The sequence below is a fragment of the Alligator sinensis genome, unplaced genomic scaffold (genome assembly GCF_000455745.1).
Source record: "Alligator sinensis unplaced genomic scaffold, ASM45574v1 scaffold602_1, whole genome shotgun sequence".
Classification (NCBI taxonomy): domain Eukaryota; kingdom Metazoa; phylum Chordata; order Crocodylia; family Alligatoridae; genus Alligator; species Alligator sinensis.
Window position 1 is genome coordinate 1,249,509 of NW_005841976.1, and position 22,107 is coordinate 1,271,615.

The 22,107-nt window shown below is 42.5% G+C and overlaps 1 protein-coding gene and 1 pseudogene across 1 annotated transcript in view; both read right to left on the reverse strand.

The window, feature by feature from the left end:
* LOC102385662 (protocadherin Fat 3) overlaps positions 1-22,107 on the reverse strand; it is a 641,364-nt gene that overhangs the window by 384,104 nt on the left and 235,153 nt on the right.
* On the reverse strand, positions 9,765-10,228 carry LOC102388752 (annotated as a pseudogene).

Consider the following 22,107-nt stretch of genomic DNA (forward strand, 5'->3'; position numbering starts at 1 on the left):
AGGAGGGCATCAGGAGACAGCTGGATCCCTTGTGGTCCAGTACGGTCCACATGCTGGCGGGCATGTGCAACCCAAGGGTGTAGGGGAGCATGTGCACTGGCAGCACCAAAACACTCAATCACTGGATGCAGGTGCTGGTAAACAAAGTCAGGGAGGCCAAAGGGCAGAGGCGAAGGGATGTGGAAGAGGGGGATCCATTTTGCCGTACCACCACTGGTACCAGCACCAGCACCAGCCAGTCTCCTCCATACCAGCCACTGCCAATGTGGGCCAAGGGCATGGCTTCAATGCTGGGGTCCAAACGCACCAGACCCCAGCCTCGGGCAGATAGCTCCAAGGCTTCATTGGCTACCTACCTCGCCAAGGATGTGGAGCCACTAGACTGCGACCCCTTGGCCTACTGGGCAAGCCACAGCCTGCAGTTTTCATCCCACTGTGGCTTAATATACACACGTGACATGTGCTTTGCTTCCAGGAATTTGAGGTGCAGTTTCCCAGAAACCCCTGCACCTATCACCTTGAATCTTGGCAGGCTTCATGCCCTCAGCATAGGCTACCACCCCTACAAGTTACATCTGAATCAGCCAAAAAACAACAACATTATAGATATTTAATTGATTCCCCATTATACTCTATGGCCAAATCTCGGAATCTCTCCGAATTGGCTCCAAATCTTCCAAAGCTGATTCAGCCAAATTGAATCGGAAAAGCAATTGGAATCTTCAAATCAAATCGCTGGCATCTGAATTGGCCAAATCCGAATTGAATAGTTCCCTATTCAGACAGGCCTAGTAGATACTGTAATATATTACATCGAGAAGGATCATTTACATGGGTGTTAAAATAAAAAATACAGAGCAAGTGACTATTCCAAGATAAAGCAAACAGCAAATCATATGGAAATGAGGAAACATTGTACCCCAGTTTCAGAAGAGGCTAAGGAGCCGTATTTTGGAGTTACCTACTGGTTGACTGACTGACAGCAGCTTTGAGGATTAGGTGATTTAGTTCATACTCCAGGGTCTGTCTACACTGCACAGATTGGCACCATTCATGATGGGCAGCAGGAAGGGGGAAACTTCATTCTCTTTCTGAAGACAATTTATAAGCTTACACAAAATCTAAATGAGCTCCGGTTACAAACCCATTAAGACCCATGACCTGGGTTTAGTAAATATTAAAGTTAACTAGGAAACAAGGTGTATACAATTCTGCTAACTGAACTAAGGAAGGTCCTGAATGATGCAGTCTTTCTAATTCTCTCTCTCTCAACTGAAAACAATCCAAGAACGTGACTGGCACTATCTGAGTTTGCAGGGCTGGCAGATAGAGGGGGAAAAAAAATAACTTTTCACTTGTAAATTAACTGCACTTGATACAAAATGGGTGAGAGGAAATCCATAAGGCTTTTTTTTTTACAAAGTCAGTTTTCAAAATACCATCCTTTTGTAAGAGCTTTTCCTGATACGCAATCACAAACAGGTGCAGTAAAAAATTACACAGTGGGTAGAAGATGTTCAAAACCCAGTTCTAATTTTGCATGCCATCTCCTTAGGTTGTCAATCCATGTCAAGGGAACACAAAATGCTTTGAAATATACATTTCTTTGCAATACCTGGGTAACTTGCATATAAAACCAAATTACACAGAAAGAAAAAGGAAAAAGCACCTTTCCTGCCCCAATGGTGTGATGCTTGAGTTCATTTCCTGACAGCACAGATCAAATCCCAGAGCTGTCTTGTGATGATTCCTGAACTAGAATATACTATCTTTACCCCATCTCTTTTCATAACCTGAGATTCAGGAAATGAACAGCACTTGTAACTAACTTGCCACTCAACCTATGGAGAAGTCCCTGGAAAGACAAAACAGCTAAACTTATTTGCATACAAGTAACTTGCTTTTAGGAGACAAACATAAGAAATGACAAAAAAAAGGGTCTTTCAACTTTTCTTCCCTGAACACAGCTGTGAAAAGCCATGCAAAAACAGCCAAAAGCATTACCTGTATAGGTTAAAAAACTGGTAGTTGTAACCTTATATTGTACTAGCAGTCCCTCAGTTTCTTCAAGCTGACAGCCTGTCTATATAACTTCTCGTCTCGTTTTTCCTATAGCATGTCTGTCTCTGTACAGAACACTGAAGCCAGATAGCCATCTAACTACACCACACCTAAAATCCGAAACATAAACATATCCCAGCTATATAAAGCTGACATTCACATTGATTATCATCATTACTTAATCACATGTTAAACCCGCTAAGAATTAACAGTTAACAAAAAAACTTGGCTTTTCATCAAAAGCAATTATAATTAATTCCTAAGAAATGCTTTTCTGGATGCCAAATCAGGTGGAAGAATCAACTAGGGGATAGATATGAGATTTCCATAACTGTGTTCAAAATTCTAATTAAGACCAGAAACATAAAACTGGTTATGACATAAAGGTTAATAGAAAAGAAGGAAATATTGAGAGAAACCACGTCAGATATTCTGTTCCTCTTTTAGACTTCTTTCTACCTCTTCCTATAAATGCATCCACACACACTGTACGTGATACATTCTTAGGACAGATACGGTAGCTGAAAAAGCATGTATGCTTCCACCCTTAAGACCTAGGCCATAAAGTGGCTTTGAAATCCTTGTTCTCACTAGCCCCAAAGCAGCCAAGTCAGAAAAATCATATTCTTGGTCTGTTGAGGTAAGAGAGAAACAGACAGACAGACAATCTTATGTTTTTATTGAAACAGCAACCTTTCACCTAGGCCTGTTGGATGCTGAACCATTAAAATTTGTGCAAGATGAAAAGACACAATCTTGACAAACAAATTATTCATTTCAGTTAATCCTTCCAGGGAAGACTTGTGAATTTTCCTGCTAAGGAGAAAAAAAGAAGACCTATAGCAATGTTTTCCCAAAGCATTGGATGCATTCCTCCAGGACCATGAAGAATTCTGAGAAAATGGCACAAAGCACTTCTCATTTGTCTTTCAGAGTCTTGATTTTCATTTTTGTTTCTATAGAAAGTCTGAAGAAGGCCTGTAAACTGACTGCAAAGCAATGCTGCAATACTGACTTTGAATTTTCACAGAGCCTGAAAAATTACCTCCGTCATATAACCAGCCCTTGTTACTTCAGTAGGTGTCAATGTAGATACCAATGCTAAAAACTCTTAATGCTTTCAATGATTTAAAATGTAAAAGTTTATAGAATTTATTGAAAAAAAATAATTTAAAAAATTTTCTGAAGAAAATGGTAGGTGACAAATTTCTCTTGCACATGCACACAAACACCCACACAAAACTCTTCCTTGTTTTGCCCAGCTCCACTGTTCATTAGTGCATGAAAGGAAGGAGAGGAACGAATAAATGACAAAACTCTACTCTAGTACTTCCTTAAAAGTGTGTTTGTATGGGTGTGTGCAGGGGCAGGAAATTAATGGGAGGGAAGGAATTATCATTCAGATCACTGCTGCAGGATAAGGGTGCTCAGCATCTTAGAGAACTGAAGCCTAAAATGTGTCACAGCTAGAACTCCTCAGTTATCCCTCCACAATGGAAAGGCTCCTTTGCTCATATAGGCTAGGGACAGAAATTATACATACACTTGTATAAGTGGTTGGAAACCAGTTCAAATATGTAACACAACAGAAGTTCAGTGCACATAAACTGCTTGCAAAATGGCCAAAGATAAACCTGGATGGATGTAGTATCAGATTTAACTGATTTAGGCCAAATAGGTTTATTGAACTTCTGTCCCAGATCCTCTCCAGATTCAAGTTAACTCACAGTCCCCCATCATCCCATGATGCTTTGCACCTCCCCCACAAGCCCCCCTAGCAGGGTGGGCAGGCTAGCCTTGGCCCAAGCTTTCTGTTCCAGCAGAGCAGGGTGGTGTGCTCTAGCACCCCCAGCTTCTGATCTGGGTCACTGCAGGCATGTGGATACATTTCTGGAAACAAAAGTGAATGTCTGTTCACTTGCTTATTGGTTCAATTTATGCAGCTTAGACTAACCTGCGAAAAATGAATCACTTCAGCCTCAGGCTTTTTGACTGTCTGTAGTTAGCCACAGAGTTGCTCAAAATGCAGAACACCTACCAGTGCAGAAGCACACCACAAACAAACGTCATCTCCACAGAGCTACTATTTCCCTGCCCTTCCCTCTCCTTTCATGGTGCTGCTTCTCAAATGAGTCAGGTGACACAGCTATATGGGTGACTAAACACTATGTTACGGCAAGTCCCTTTCAGGAGTACGGGCAAAACTAGAGACAGATCTTGACTCAAAATTAAAATCTGCTTCCCAACCTCCTACTGGGGCAACACAAGACCAACATTATTTCCTATAATTAAATGCAAAATTTGACTTTCATTGAGGAGCCAGTAAATGGCTGAAGTCCTACAACTACACATCCCTTGGAGAACAGCTCTTGGAACAATGGGATTCTGTTAGATAGTATCTTGGAAACACTATGGCTAACTAGGCAATAATACCCCCAACATCATGCTCAGGCAGTGAATCACCCTCCAAGCATTCAATGCCTTCCCAAGCATCTTTTCCCCTCCAGAGACCCAAGGTTCCCAAGCACTTCAAAACAATGCTTTAAAGAATGCCATATTTTCTTGCATAAAACAGACACCTTTTTTTCCCTAAAAATAGCTGCTGGAAATTGGAATATACTTTATATGTGAGAAATACAGTAAGAGCAAGTTCTGCCATGTACAGGGTGAAACAAGGTCTAAATCTGTAGCAATTTACAAGAGCCAGAAAAAAGAGCAGGCTCAGCTCCCAAGCTGTTGCAACTCCGTTACTATAAGAACAGATCTATTTTACTTCATTCTCCTTTCAAAAACACGGTGTATATTTTATTATATTCTGGGATATGTTGTATGAGAAAATATGGTAGTTACTTTGCCTTGAAGATTCAAATGTTGCTCATCTACACATCAGATATCAGATTCACCCAAAGAACCTTGTCTGCCATCAGCTACTATAGAGTTTTCAGGAAACATTCAGGCCAGTAGGCCAAGGTGCTGTACATACATATATCTTTAGGAACATTTTATATTTGCCACTTTATGGGGAAATATTTCCATTCTTACTATTTATCTTGTAAGAATTAGGTATAGTTTTTCAGATTAAATCATTTGATATCCTCAGTTTTCATTAACTTTAATTTAAGCCCAGTAAAACTGATAAACTGTTGTTATCAACTTCAATCAATACTAATTTTTAAATCTTTGGATTTCAATGCTGAGGTTTCAGTGAAAGATTCATTCCCTGGCCCTAAAGTAATCTTCAGTTTCTACTTCATTCTCTCTTCCATTCATAATCTACTTTAGCCTTTCAGTTATAACCACATATTTTCTTTCTACTGGTATACTGCAAGCTGGTGCTCTAGATAAGAAAGATATCCTATATCACCCTTACCATGTTTAATGTCAATCACAAAGATGGGTTTTCTTTCTAATATTGCTCCATGTTATTAATGCCAAATTCAATTTTCTAAGCATTTGTTCAAAACACTACAATATTTCCATACTTAAGGAGGAAGCCAGTATGATTTTTCATCAGGAACCTGCTGCTCCAAAAGTGGTATTAGTTAATAAGATGCCTACAAATGACTTCTAAACATTTTCAATTTTGAGATCTCGCAAACTGAACCCTTACAGGCCAGAGTAGCTAGATTGAAAGTCCAGATTTCATAGGGAGATAGTAAAACCGTACCCAGATGGAGAGCTATTTTCTTCTATATTTCTGATATTCTTAACTACTTGAAGTACAGGAGAACCAAAAGAAATCCTATGTACAGGTTTAAACAATACACGATGCTATAGTATTGACCAAAAATTTTCTTGAAAATATTTATAATGAAAAACTGGGTTTTCAACTAAATAAAAGTTCAGTGAAGAGTGTCAGTTTTCAACCTCCATTGAAAAACTGGACACTAAAAAGGCTTGCCAAACACCACACGTATGCCACCATAGTGCCTTATGGGACCTGAAGTTCAGCTGTCTAGTCTAAGGACCATATTTCCTAGACGGACTTTATTTCTCATGGTACACTGCTGCCATGCAACTTCCATGATACACAACTTGCCAACAAGAGAGCTAGGAAGAGGAAAATAACCCCTCCCAGAGAAGAGGATGGAAGCACTGGAGCAGCAGTCTCTCTCAAGACACAGCCCCATGACCTAGACAGCCATTCAATCAATTGTGAAGCCCTATAAGCCAGGCCCTGTAAATTCAAAATAAGATAGCAAGGTCACCCAGTAACAATTTAAACCCAGTCCAGTTGTTCCGGAAATGTACTATGGAGGGAAAAGGAGACTGCCACTGTTCCATCCATCTTCTTCTGCACTGGCACATTGCATCCTTTTCCATTTGACAAACTACTTTTCCCAGTGAATCTATGCATGTACATATTTGGGCCATCAATTTCACTGAAAGTTAGTGTTATTTACATAGCACAGCAATGTCTAAAAAGCCCCAAATCAAACTCCATTATGCTAGGTATTGTGGCCATGTGAGATGGTCCCCACCCAGCTGAGCGCACAGTCTAAGGAACCAAGCAGAAAAATATGAAAGAAGAAACAGAGACACATAATGAAGTGACTTGTCCAAACCTGACACCTAGCAGATTTGAATTGAATTTGGCTCCCTGGAATCCCAGCTCTGTGCCCCATCCACTAGACCAGTAGTTCTCAAACAGCGGCCCATAAAAATGTTGTGAACAGGTTTCAGTGTAGCAGGAAAAGGAAAGGTGGCTGCCCTCCACCACCTGCAAACATTCCCTGCATCAGGACTCCTGTAAGCAGCCCAGCACAGGGCTCCAGGACACCTAATTAGCTCTAACTGCTTTGCTCACTATTTAATGAACACAGCTATGCTGCTTCCTCTATGGAACAAGAGTGCACAGGTCAAGGTCAGTGTATGCATAGTAAGCCAGCTAAGCAGACCATGAGGGAGAGAGGCAGTAGAGCAAGGGTGGGCAAAATACGGCCCGCGGGCCACATTCAACCTGCCAGGCAATTCCATCTGGCCTGCAAGGCCCCCCTGTGAGCTCTCCGTAAGTGCTGGCCCTCGCTGACTCTCTGCAAGCTGGTGCCTCCATGCAGAAGGTACAGCTCTGGTTGCTAAATAACACCCCCCGCCCCAGCCGATCCTGATCCATCACAGCCCCGAGCTAGAGACAAGAAGCTTATGTCTGGCAGAGCTTGTGCCCAGTTACCCTAAGGCTATTCCCAGCCTCCCTGCCTGTGAGCCTGGGAATGCAGGTGAGGGCTGCACTGGGCCGATGCCAGGGACTCCCGCTGGGGGAAAGGGACGGGAGCACATGGTGCTGCACGTTGTGGGGCCCAACCAAGCTGGTTCTGCTTGCTACAGGGGAGTAGAAGCTGTGCACTATGGGGCTAGGTTGGGCTGGCCCCACTGACTGCCATCACATGTGGCCAGGGACTGGGGCAGGAACTCGGGAGCCACATGGTATGGGCCCCATGCTCTGCCATCTGTAGCCAGGCACTTGGGCGGGAATGGCATGTTACGGGGTAGAGCGGGGCTAGCCCCAGACACTGCCATCACCTGTGGCCGGGGACTGGGGTGGGAGCACAGAGAGCTTCACACTATGGGGCCAGGCAGACCCACCCCTTTCCACACACCCCATAACACAACCACACCATCCCACAGTCCTCATACACACTCCCACCCCCCACCAACCACCATAACTACACACACTGACACCCTCCCACACACTCCATCCCATCCCCATCCCCCCAAACACCCCCCCCAGAGTCCACACATACTCCCATCCCCCACCATTCCCACACACACCCCCACACCCATCCACACTCACCCCAACCCTTCCCCACATCCCCCACCTACCATACCCACATCCCATACACACACCCTCCCCAACCACACCCCCATGTACAGCCTCTTACCTCCCCCCCACATAATATACAAAAGGAAGACTGTATTTTGAGCTTTGATTTAATTGCCTCTAGATACACAATGCAACCACACAAAGATCAGGACCAATATTTTGTCCTGGACATAATCAGGACCAAAATAAGTTATAGTAGATGTTTGATTTTTTTAGTATATGATTTGGATTTTTTCTGGTTCCAAGATAGCAACCCCCCCTCCCCTCTTCCCAAAAGGAGTGCTGCTGGGACAAGGGAGGAACTTCCAGTGGCAAAAGTCACAGGTTAGGGGTAGGACATCTATTACCAAAATGGTGACCAGAGGGCGGGGTACCTGTCTAGGGACAGAGCTACCCTCGCAGCCCTTGATAGCTCATCAAAATTTGTTAAGCGGCCCTCCACCTGAAATAATTGCTTGCTCCTGCTGTAGAGCCTGAACTTGGGGTTGAAGGAAGCTGGTCGTGGGGAGGTAGATGAGTATGGCATCTGGGTGAGGGGCTGGAGGTGGGCTGAGAGATCAAAGAGGTTAAGAACTGCTGCAGTAGATTACAGTGCCTCTCTCCAGAATGGCCAGGTCACCTAAAAAATGTTAATTTGTACTCTGTGCTGTATGCTGCAAGGCTCTTTTTGGTAGGACCCACATCAGTAATTGTTACTGACTTCCTCTGATTCAGCACGTAAAGTCACAGCCCTTAAGGAACTTAAGTTCTATTTCCACAGGTACCATTGTGGCACTTCAAGAATGCCCTTTCCAGATCCAGAGCACAGGGTATGATGCCAAATATATATCTATGAAAGCATTACCTCACAAGGAAGTTTAAGCAAGTTGGTCATATTATCCCTGAAATCCTTGAAATACTGAAATTAGACATAAATAACTGTGATTTCAATTACCAGAGATAGTTACTACGAGGGACTACTAGGGATAGACAACAACAGCAATGATAATTAACTGTGAATTTCAATTACCAGGGATAGTTGGCTAACATAATGCCAACCGCTGTTTTATAACAGATTTCGTGTCAATCACATTACTGTTAAATGCTCCTGCAGATTTAGATGGTTTTCTTTTGTTTTCTAAAGAATTCACCATCAAGCATCACATGATTAAATGAGAACTATCTGAGCACTCATCTGAAAGGAAACTAATGTCACACTTTAACAGCCATACACTTTACTTTGCAAAGGTAAGTAAAAAAGATTTATGATCGTTAACTACAGAAGAGCTCCTTCCCAAATGAAACCCCAAATTGCTCCATGTCTGATCCCAAGACACACACAACATGAATTGGATGCTGCAGCCAGCTTCTGATACACTCTCTCCTTTTAACTAAAGCAAGGAATCCATTCTAACAATAAGAGCAAAACAATATATTAATTACTGGGTAACAAACCTGTTCTGTGTATTCAATGCCACCACTAAAATAAAAAATTAATAATGACCTTAAATCCGGACTTGAAAATTGATCTCTTAAGTAGCTGTGCAATTCTGAAGGCTTTTATTCTGGTCCCAAAACAAAGCATAAAAAAAGGATTTTTTTTTTTTTTAAATACTGACATATTATGTCAATGCCAAAGATAACCCTTAGCTTTGCCCAGGTGCTTTCATTCAAACAAGTTATTTTTGGAGGGGAAGTAATGGAATACAGACTTGCTGTATTTACTGACAGCCTCAGGGAATTTAATTTTTCTCAGTCTACGTACAACATGTTGATGTTATTAAAGCAACATGGACTGAAATCATATGCATAAATATCTACATGCATACCTTCCTTCCAAGCAATCCTGGGTATATAAGGTTTTATGTTAGCACAGAGATTTAAGTTAGGCCCCCTCTACACATTACAGGTACTGCACATTTACCTGGGTTTCTCTGTTATGAACCTTTTCAAGTCTAGGTCCAAACCCACACAGATTTCGCTTGTGTTTCACTTTGTGGTGCTCAGTTTTCTTAGGCAGCAGCACTACTTGGATGCTGGGGAGAACCCCACCCCAAGCAACCGTGACTCCCCCCAGCAGTTTGTTCAGCTCCTCCATGTTGTGGACCACCAACTGGATGTGGTGGGGAAGGATGCAAGTTTTCTTGTTGTCTGGGCAGCGTAATCAACTAATTCCAGAATTTCAGCCTTCCGGTATTATATCACTGCAGCCAAATAGACTGGTGCTCCAGTTCCCACTTGCTCAACATAATTGCCCTCGCAAAGCAAATGGTGTACCCAGCCTCCAAGGAACTGCAGCCCTGGCCAGAAACACCAAGATTTAGCCTTAGTCCAGACCCTGCCTCCCTGCTTACCACAGCCAGACATGATTTCGCCCTTAAATAATGCCGCCCCTCTGCAGAAAGAAAAGCTACAGGTGCAAAATAGCTATCACATCATAAAACGCTCCAACCAGCTATAAAGTTAAATCTCAAAAATGTGTACTAACTTTATAGCAGATTGCTACTGAGCTTTAATTTGCATGTGTATTGGGGCTCCCCTGCAGCTGGGAGCCATGTCAGTTGACAGGGCTGCCAGTCACAGGGGTGCACTCTGCTCAATGCAAAACCCCCAAATCCTAGGGATCCCAGCAGCCATGATCCCTACAGTCCAGGGGTTTTCTGCAACCCTGAGACCTAAGGATTGCTGCAGCTATGATTCCCAGAGTCCAGGGGTTTCCTGCACTCCCAGAACCCGGGGATAATGGCTGCCACAATCTGTAGGGCACCAGGGTGTGGGAAACCCCTGGGTCTGGTGGATCACTGTGATCCTCTGGGGAGGACCTCCCTGCAGTTATCATCTAGCCCCAGGAATGTGAGGTGCCCCCACAGCTGGAAGCCCCATAACTGGCATGCATGGGGCTCCTAGCCACGGGGAACTTGCCGGTGCAGGGGAGCCCAGGATTGGGCTCCCTCTGCACCAGCAATAAGACACAATGGGAGTCTAATTAAATTAAAGCCCAGGATTAAAGCCTAGGATGGGACTCCCCATGCATCAGCAATAAGATGTGGTGGGATCAAATGTGCTATTCCACAATCACATCTCCTGCCATGCACATGTGTGAACTGCATGTCATCTTCCCGCTTTACTTGGCCTTAGCGAGGTCGTACGCGGAGTACTGTGTCCAGTTTTAGGCCCCCCACTTCAGGAGGGATGTGGATACGCTTGAGAGAGTTTAGAGGAGAGCCATGTACATGATCAAATTCAAGAGAATAAGCCTTATGAGGAGAGGCTGAGGGCATGGTACTTTTCAGCCTGGCAAAGAGCAGGCTCACGGGGTACTTGGTGGCTGCCTGTAAGTATATAAGGGGCTACATCAGGATCTGGGAGAACAGTTGTTCACCAGGACTCCCCAAAGAATAACTAGGTCTAAAAGCCAAAAACTTTTAGAAAGCCGATTCAGACTCGATATAAGGAAAAACTTCTTAGCAGTTCGAGTGTCCAAGGTCTGGAAAAGACGTCCACCCAGAGGTGGTGCAAGCACCTACTCTGGACTCATTCAAAAGGCAGCTGGATGTTTTTCTTGCTGGAATCATCTGATCCCTGCAGACTTCCTGCCTCTGGCAGGGGGGCTGGACTCGATGATCTCATGAGGTCCCTTCCAGCCCTAATGTCTATGAAATCTATTAGATCTCATTGCACCTTTAACTTCATATGTAGAGGAGACTCAGTTTTGCACATATTTCTGAATTACAATATTAATATGACTATCTAATATTTGTACACAAAGTAGAGATATAAAATATATAAATATGAAAATACACATAGTAGGTGAAATCCTGAGTTTACTGAAATTAATAACCGATCACCCAATAACTTCAATAAGCCTATGAAAATGGCAGACGGCCCCACAATGTACCTGAAAAATCAGCCAGCTGCCTCCTAACGTAGACCCCTAACCATCACCACCACAGCGCTACTACTAAAATGGGGAGAGTTGTCATTTACTACGAGTGAAGAAACTCCTACAATCCTTTCTTACCCTTATTAAAATTAATGGGAGATTTGCTATTAAATTCAATGACCTAACTTTTCCCCACCTCTAAGGAATCAGTTCAAAAGGTAACTTTGGTTGTCTGTGGGCTGCACTGGAAGGAGGGATCTAGCATAGGGATTCTGTTCTCTTTTCTACTATAAACGCCATAAGAAAAACCCCTAGACCCACCTGTCAGAGCAAGTTAGCCTGCCTTTTTTCAACATTGCACTGGAGAGCAGGTTAGAGCTATTCTGATTAACCCCCTTCTGTTTCCTTTCCTCCAGGGAGTCTCACTCCCACTCCAAAAGGCTAGAAATAAATTGTTTTTATTAAATCACATTCAATTACGCAAATATTTATTAATACCAATAACTGCAACTGGTAAGAATCCCCTTGTGCTTGTTTCTAGGTATTTAAATTCAGTTAAAGGCACAATAAACTTTGCATTGTTTCAATTTACATGACCCCAGAGTCTTCAGTTATCCCACAGGCAAAATACACAGACTTATAAACTGCTATTAAACATGAACATATGGTGGACTAGGCTGTCCTGTGCTCCTTATAGGTGCACTGCAAAGTATCTTGCAGCTTCTAAATCCATTCAAGCAGCCCTACACCAAACCAAAGTCTCCCCCCAGGCAAATAAAGATACTTCATTTACAGCAATGAGTAAAATGAGCCACTGTGCTATGTCGTGGTCCCTCTCGTAAGTGTTGGCAACTTGCGCGACAGCATGGTGCCATCTCTCCAAGGACACTTGTTATCTGATCTAGTGCCATGCAGCAGAACAATAGCATGGTGCCCTAGTACATGTCAAGTCACAGGACTCCACACCTCTCATACAAGCAAATTCATACGTGTTCAGGCAAAAGCAATCCCCTGCCCTAGTACATGTCATGTCACAGGACTCCACACCTCTCATACAAGCAAATTCATACGTGTTCAGGCAAAAGCAATCCCCTGCCCCACCTGGACATATAGATTCTAGTCTATCTTCAACTGCCAGGGAAAGACATTGATATGGTTTAGTGATGATTATATAATGGGTCCAGTGGAAGAATGCTTGTTGTACTATATTCTGTTATCTTCTCCAGGTAATGAAGTCCTAAACTGAAGGTGCTGCTGAGGTGCCGTGCCTGTTCCTCACTACTGATTGCTAATTCAGCCACTTCTCCAACATTGTGTCTCTCCATTTTTCCCTGCTGAATGCTGTGATATTGTCATACTCATCTTTTTTCAAGACAAAAGGATAGACACTGTCCCATGGCTGTATCATGACAAACTAACGGATTCCCTCTAGATCTAGCAGCAATTCCACATCTCCACAGTTACATTAAAGCCAGGAGCAACTTTATGAAGAAACCACCTCTTCATCAGCATATTTCCTTTTATAACATCATCTTTTGCTTCCTTATCCTTGTTCCTGCTATAACCATTATCTCCACTAGATCTCTCTGCAGTCCCCCTAAAAAGGTGCTTTTACCCTGCTAAAAAAAGTCTTGCATGACCCTTCCTGTCACCAAATGTTTTCAATTTGGCTTGTGTGCTAGCAGTACCCTTCCACAAGTATCCTAGGGCTGCTTCCTTGTCTTGTTCAGAGAGTCTCCTCTTCCCATCATAGTGGCTTTCACTGTGGCTCTGGATTCTCATCTTTCTTTAATGTCTTGAACACGGAACCTCCTGATACCTTCTGCCTCCAGTTCTCTTACTGTAAATGTTAAACATCTGAACACTTTTTCCTCTGATTGAGTAGCAGGCAAATCACTTCTGAAGGGTCACGCTCCATGCCTGACCCTTCTTGTCATGTCCATCTTCTTCCTCTAGAACTTCCTAAATTCATTTTAGATATCACCTCTTCACAGACTCCTACAACTTATTACCTTTAATAACTCTATTCATCACATGATAGCCAAAGCCTTGGAGCCATTTTTAACATCAGGTTTTGTTCTTTTATTCATGTCTCACTATGGAAATGCTATACACACTGAAAGCTGAATATGAAAACTGATTTTCACTTAAGTCAGAGATTAATGTTTTTTGATGTACGCAGCATAAATTCTCTACATTTACTCTTTATGCGCAGAGCACATTTTCAGAGAATTTACTACCTGTGTTCAACTAAAGCCTATTTTCCAGAAATATATCCAGTCTTGATCAGAAGATATCAAGCAATAGGGAACCCACCACCTCTGTGGATAGTTTGTTCCAGTGGGTAATTACCCCCCATTGGTAAAATGCACAACTTATTTCTCATTTGAATGCATCCGAGTTAACTTCCAGCCCTTAGTTCTTATTATTCCTTTCCCCACACTATGGAAGGCCCTTCAGCAGTCTGCTTTCTTTTCCTTTGAAGATTCTTATCACTTCAATCCAATCATTGCACAGTCTTCTTTTTTCATAAACTAAACAGATTGAGTTCTTTAAGTTTCTCACTGCAAGATATTTTTCTCCTGCTCTGGAAGCATTTTTATGTTATGCTTCTGATCCATGCAGGGGACTCCAGATTTCCTCTAAGAGCTCCCTCCTGTCTCTCAAATCTGCAATAAGAGCCACTGAAGTTTCCCTCCCCCGTTCCTTCCCCCAGCTATATGCAGGCTATTTAATTAAAGCAGCATCAAACCCAGGAACTGTCACATCCAGCAATCTTGTGAGCAGTATTAAACTAATCAAAATACCTTTATGCTTTAAGAAAAATAATGAGTAGGCTTTTCCAGTGCTGTAGAATGGATGTTGCAATTCTAGTCAAGCAGATCATCAGAGCATCCTTTATCATCACAACCTCTAAAATATACCATGGGCTTTCCTCAGGTTAATACCCATCAGGATTATAAATTTTATTTTTCGTTTGTCTCTCAACCACCAACTGGCTTGGGCTATCATAGTCCACAGCATCTCTGATATGCAGGAGAAGAGGAAAACGGTCTTCAGCTAATTGCCATAGGCAACACCAGCTACAATAAAAATAGAGAATGCCAAGGACTTTGCATTTGGTAACAGTCAGGGCAGAAGGTCCATGAAAAACTAAAGCAAAAGTCTGATTTAGACTGAAAGGAGATTTTTAAAATACAAAGCCTGCATTGTCTAGAACTATTGTGCCAAACCCTCATTGCATAATATCTTTATAGATATAGAGGGGGTTTTTTCAGGCATGAAACAATGCTTTTGGAGGCATAGCTAAGCAGCAGTGAACCCGAGACAGCTGCATGATGCCCAGGGCCAGTTGCTGTGGTGCCAATCCCAGACGGGCAGTCAGTCACTGCTGTGGTCTTGGCTATTTTTGTACACCACCTTCTCCATCCACCCCCCACACACAAAGGTGAGACCCAGGGCTGCTGCTGTAGTCACACCTGCTCAGCTATGCTACTGCCCCCTTTTACCACCACCTCCCCACAGAGGTCCAACTACAGCAGATATTTTGTGGCTGGAAAATTCTTCACACATTTGCATATAAGCCAACAAACAAACACCAAATACAAAGCTGTTAGTCTCGGGGAAGAAAAAAACATCTACAAGCTTCACCCATACGCAAACACACATCCCTGTTAACAAGTGAAAGCTTGGCAGCCAGAGGTAGTAATCCTAAAGACTATTCCAATGCTAGAGAGAAGTGTTTTCCTCGGACTCTGCTGCTCATAGGACAGAAAATGTCACTATTTATTTAGTCTATCTGTTGGAAGGACAGAAACTCAATTAGTTGGACACTGGCTGGAACTGCTAAGAAACAGCTTTTTGGTTGCTGCTGGAAATTTAAGAAGAGTCACCAAAGCTTTGCAACACTGCCTAAAAATTCCTGGACTTCAATATTTATATATTTAGCTGGGCACTGATGCTTCCTTTCAGGAATTGATGCATACAGATCCAAGCACGATACCATATCTGGTAGAGTCAGTGGCCGCATCTACATAGGATGCTGACTGTGCAGTAGTCGTTATTACTATGCAGTAGCATCACATGGCACAAAACGTAATGTGATGCTATGGCACGGTAGTAACGAGCTACTGCACAATCAGTGTCACCTAAAAGCCATTTGGCAATGCTACCACACAGTAAATCCAGTTACTGCAGTCATTTAGTACTTGTGTATGCAAGTACTAAATGACTGCACAGTAGCGACTGCACAGTCAGCGTCATGCCATTGTGCATAAAAGTGGCCATTTTGTCATTACGCCCAAATTTCATGTTGCAAACAGTATGCATGGTTCTACTTGTTTCAACAAAAAACAAATCATCAAGACCAAAACTATGGATTCTGTACAAGGTACCAGGACAGACAAGGTTCTTCAGGTAAATGTGATATCTTTTATTAGACCAACTAAATAGTTGGAAAAAATCTTCTTTGAAAGCTTTCAGGCACAAACACCCTTCTTCAGTCATAGAGAGAGTCTGCTGATAAACAGAAGAACTACCTAACAGGGAACTAGAATTTTCTCTGATGCCAGCGCTTGCTTTATTTAGGAATTAACTAGAAAGTTTCAGGGAGTTTGTATAGCCTTTCATATTGCATGAAAGCACGCCTCGTGAAGAACACGCAACACATGGTCACTGATAATTACAAGTGCCCCATCACATGCAAAATATACTATTAATAATATTTAACCCGTAGCCTACATATTTTGTCTTTTTTTTTTCCTTTTGTTTTGCCAAGAAAGACAGATGGTAAGTCAGCGTACAAATATCGCAAAATTCTTCAAGGCAAACAAGTGCAAAGCGACCTGCTTTATAAATGAGAGTTTTAAAGAGTTCTCATTTTTATTGCTGTTACTTTAAAGCAATCTTTTTCTAATTATCTCTATAAACACTAGATGGGAATAAATTAGAAGCTCAGCATGGTCTATTAGCTCACATATTTCCAAAATGTATTTTTCTGTTTCTGAAATACAACCTCAACAATATGTTCTTATTGATGGAAAAACAAACAAAATTGTTTATATATATTCTTACAAATATCTTGGTATGCCCTTCCCCCCCACCCCGACATATATTATAGGCATAGGGCATAATGCACCTATAATTAATTAGTTTGGCTTGTCTTATACTTTCCATTAAACCCCCCCACTAAAAACAGGGTTTTATATCTTTGCCAAATTTTAACTGCTCAGATTGAAAGTTTTTGTGCTGGGTGTCTGCCTCAAAGGATCCCCACTCCCCTCCCCGCACACAGCAAAACATTTTTCAGCCATTTCACAGAATGAGATAAGGAGGAAATATGCTTTTGTCTTTATTTTATGAGAAAAAAAATAGCTTGCAGATATTTCAGTAGAGATGATAGATGTTTGGTAGCTAAAACTGAAAATTCCACCAGCACACAATTCAGTCTAGCTCAGGCATTGAAAGATATGACCAAGAATTTTCCTGCAGTCGCTGCTCCTGGCTGCTGTAATACTAGGCACTAAAACCAAGGCCATGCTCTCAGTTCTCCTCTTTGCACCTAGGCAGTGCAGAGAAGGAAGCCATTGCATTCAATTGCAATGAGGATGGAATAAAAATCACTGCTAATGAAACGGTGCGTGCAAAGAGAGTTGAGGTGAGGTTCCTAAAGAAGAAGGGAAAATGAAACCAGTCCAGCAAGGAAACTGAGATTGGGAGTTGGATGGGAAAGGAACAAGGCTACAACTGCATAAGGAGCCCACAGAAGGAGACTGAAGCAAGGAGCCATGGAAGGGGAATTCAAAGGAGAAGCTTGGAAGACTGGAACTGGGGCTAGCACTCGGATGGAGGGGACAAAATAGCTTCTGACAACTAGAGCACAATATTCTCCAGGCCCTAGAATGGAAGCCAGAAACCCCAATCTCCCCATTTCACTACTGACAGCAAATATCTGTGAAAGCCAAAGGCAAAGTGTCTTGTCATCTCTACTTCTGGTTCAGCCTCTGACTGCTATCAGTTATGCCATACAGTTACACAATAGTGGATCTAAACATTCCCAACCTGCTAATAACCCATTCAAATGTCAACATGTCACCACATGATGGGATTTCTGGGGAGTTTCGCTATGCTTTAAAAAAAAAACAAAAAAAAAAACCCCTAAAAATAAATAGGCCACCACATTCCCCCTCCCTCCCCACTTTCCATTAAAGAAGGTTAAGGTTACACAGTCTTGCATGCAGTCAAAAAAATACTGTAACTATAATTGCCTGTTCCATTTTAATTTAGTCCCTTTGTGCATATGGCTACTTATGGGGTCTAATTTTAGGCAGCTAAATTTGAAAATTGTGTTTCATGGCTTTGATCTTTAATCCCACCAATTCCATTATTCTGATGCACACATCCAACAAGACTAAAATGAAAGTGTCAAACAGATCACAACATATTTTTATTAATAGGTATAATAAACTCCTCTTACTACATCCTGACAACACATCACCACTCCCACAATAACTACACCCCACAACAAAACCATCACCATTCCTGGATCTTATACGTACACCTCCAAAAATGTAATGCATCTCATCCAGTGCACCAAATGCCCTGATGGAAAATATGTAGGAGAAACCAAAAAACAACTGCATACCAGAATGAATGCACACTGAAAATCCATCAAAGACAAAAATATCCAATTACCTGTGGGGGCACACTTGTCACGAGACAACCACTCCCTCCCCGATCTCTCAGTTCTAATCCTCAAAAGGAACTTACAAAACATCTTTTGTAGACACATCTAAGAACTTCACTTCATAAATCTACTGGATAAAAAAAATTATCATGGACTCAAGATAGACATTGGATTTATGACACATTGCAACCTGCCTGACATCTGATTCTCCAGGTACCTGGCTGTAACTTACCATTTGCATTCCTTCACACATCCCCCACTCCCTGCCTCCCCACTTCCCCTCCCATCTCTACACATTGTCTTGCAAACTTCCACCTATTTACACTTTCACAGACTTTTGTCATACTTTTAGATTCATAAGAGTGTAAGGCTGGAAGGGTCCTCGGAAGATCATCGGGTCCAGCCCCCTGCACCAACCAGGAAAGATAACTGGGGGTCAGGTGACCCCAGCAAGGTGACTGTCTAGTCTCCTCTTGAAGATTTCCAGGGTAGGTGACTGCACCACCTCTGGAGGGAGCTTATTCCACTGTCTGGACACCCTGACTGTGAAGAAGTTTTTCCTAATGTTGAGCCTGAATCGATCTTCCAGGAGTTGTGGCCATTACTCCTGGTTTTCCCCTCATGTGCCCGGGTGAACAGTTGCTCACCGAGCCCTTGATGTACTCCCCTAGTGTAGCGGTAAGCTGCTACCAGGCCCCCTCTAAGCCTTCTTTTCCTCAGGCTGACAAGTCCCAGATCCCACTGCCTTTCCTCGTATGGCTTGCCTTTTAAGACTCTGATCATACGGGTGGCTCTTCTTTGGACTCTCTCGAGCTTGTCCACATCCTTGTTAAAGTGTGGCGCCCAGAACTGGATGCAGTACTCCAGCTGCAGCCTCACCAGTGCAGAGTAGAGTGAAAGAATCACCTCCTCGGTTTTGTTACAGATGCATCAATTGATGCATGCCAGAGTATTATTTGCCCTACTAGCTACAGCATCACACTTCCGGCTCATATTCATACTGTGGTCTATTATTACCCCCAGGTCTGTTTCATTTGTAGTGCTGGTCAGGTTGGTGCCATCAAGCTCGTAGGTGTGTTGGGGGTTACTTATCCCAAGGTGGACACTTTACATTTCTCAACATTGAACTTCATCAGATTCCAGTGCGCCCAACTTGCCAGCCTGGTCCACTTGTATCTGCAGCCTATCTTCAAGCATGATGACACTTCCCCATAACTTGGTGTTGTCCACACCTTGGCCAGTGAGCTCTTCATCTCCACATCCAAATCGTTAATAAAGATGTTGAGAAGTACTGGACCAAGCGCCAAACCGTGTGGGACATCACTGCCCACTTCTCACCAGCATGACACAAATCCATCCACTACAACTTTCTGGGTCCTATCCTGCAGCCAGTTTCTCACCCACCTGACTGTCTCAGTCACAATCCTCCAATTTTCTTGCAAGGACATCATGGGATACTAGATCAAAGGCCTTTTGGAAGTCACGGTATACAACAGCAACCTGCTCTCTCGTGTCCAGGTGGTGAGTTACCTGGTCATAGAAGGAGATGAAGTTGGTAAGGCAAGACCTGCCCCCAATGAAGCCATGCTGGCTGTCATTCAGAATCTTACCTTCTGCAAGCTTATCACAGATAGACTCCTTGATGAACTTTTCTAGGATTTTCCCTAGGATGGAAGTTAGGCTGATCAGCCTATAGTTACTTGGGTCCTCCCTCCTGCCCTTCTTGTGGATGGGCACAACACTGGCCCTCTTCCAATCATCAGGGACTTATCCAGAGCACCACAAGTTGTGGACGAAATTTGCCAAGGGTTCCACAATGACTTCGGCCAGCTCCTTCAGCACTCTCGGATGAAGATCATCTGGTCCTACCTTCTTCTCTACCTAGAAGAACTCAGAACAACAGCAGAGTCTCCCAGTACCTGAAGAAGGGTGTTTGTGCCTGAAAGCTTGCAAAGAACTTTTTTCCAGATATTTAGTTGGTATAATAAAAGATATCACATCTACTCAAAGAACCTTGCTTGCCTATGTCCTTAGACCAGCATGGTTACAACCAATAACCCTATTACATCCTACATTGAAACAGCTCCTAATCTATTTAAGATGCTACAGATACCAAAGATGATGATGTGTCAGGCTGAGGAGAACCATGAAATAGCCATTGTTACAAGGGGGGGGGGGGGGGGGTGAAGCAGGAGGGATACAAATAAAAACTTCTACACTTACTTAAATTCTACAGACTCATATATTTAAATATGCTCTTAGCCTACCCCATATTGAACAATAATTAGTAACCAAAACTTGACCACTTCTAATTGACAGTTTTGGTCTATGTGGTATATGGTTGTCTGCTGTGTAGCACACATGGTTGCTCCATCACCTACTTCCCATCACAACTTTAAAAACAGTAACAATAATTTTAAATAATGGTTAAAAAACACTGACTCTCTAGGAAGACACATTAGCATTTCATCTTGTAAAATGAGCTCCCATGTACCTTCACGTAACAAAGAGCAGAAAGACACACTAAAGTACAGTGCAGTTGATAGTGAATAAATTTCGCCCAGAGGAGTATGCCGCAGAATTAGTATTAAGCACAACTTAGCCCCAAAAATTCATCTCTTAGACAACATCAGTAAAGCATTATTTCTACTGCAGCATTGCAGCTTCTGTCCATCTGTTTTTGTTATTTTAAATTCCCTTTCCATCTGTATTTATTTTGGGGGCTACACTGTAAAATACTGCAGTGTACTGTACTAGGAAACTCATTTGCATTAAAAAAAATCCTGGTAGTATTATTGGTTTTACTTGAACTTCCTTGTACAAAGCAAACAGGAGTCTCTTATGACTTTGAACACTCGCATATAATTCCATTAGCTTTCAATTAGCAGTTTGCACACGTACAAGCAAAATAAATTGATTTAGCACCTTAGTCCTGAGATACCAAAGTCTAAATGGAGGGTTTTTTCTTACTCTATTGTACCCTGTCTGCAAATATTAGTTACCATAACAGAATATCACGTAAATCAAATAACGGACTCTCTTTCATAATCATCCTGGCAGCTGCAGTGGCATGTTTCAATGGCTATCCGCTGGAACTCATTAAGAAAGCATTATGTATAGTAAATTAAAATGCAGGGTCTATGATCTGCAGACAAAAGAATGACAAAGCTTATCAAATGTATGCCATGGACTTCTCATTAACTCAGGGCTTTTAATGGCATTGTCCTCTTAGAACAGGTTACTGAGCTCTAGGATATTTCTGTTTGTAATGAGCTGACCAGAAGCAGGCAATCTGTATCTGGATTTATGGAAATTGCTCTAAAGAAAATGCTGCATTCCATAATCGAAACAAACAGAGATTGAGATTGGACTGGATGGGATTCAAAAGCAACTAGATTCTGTCTTCAAGGTGCATACATTTAAGGAACGACAGCGCTACTGTAAAATGATCCGTCTCTGGAGTCATCCAGTTTTGTAACCCCACCTCGTGACTCTGGGTAAAACATGTACTGTTTCAGGAAAGCAACTGCAAAGACAATAAAGTTAGATCCTGTTCTTATTCAAGTCAATGAGAAAAAAAAAAACTCCCACTAGTTTCAGTCCTCCTCAGTCACAGGAAATGTGTATCTGGCCAGAATCTGGCCCATTAAATTTACATTACAAAAGGACTCTCTTTCC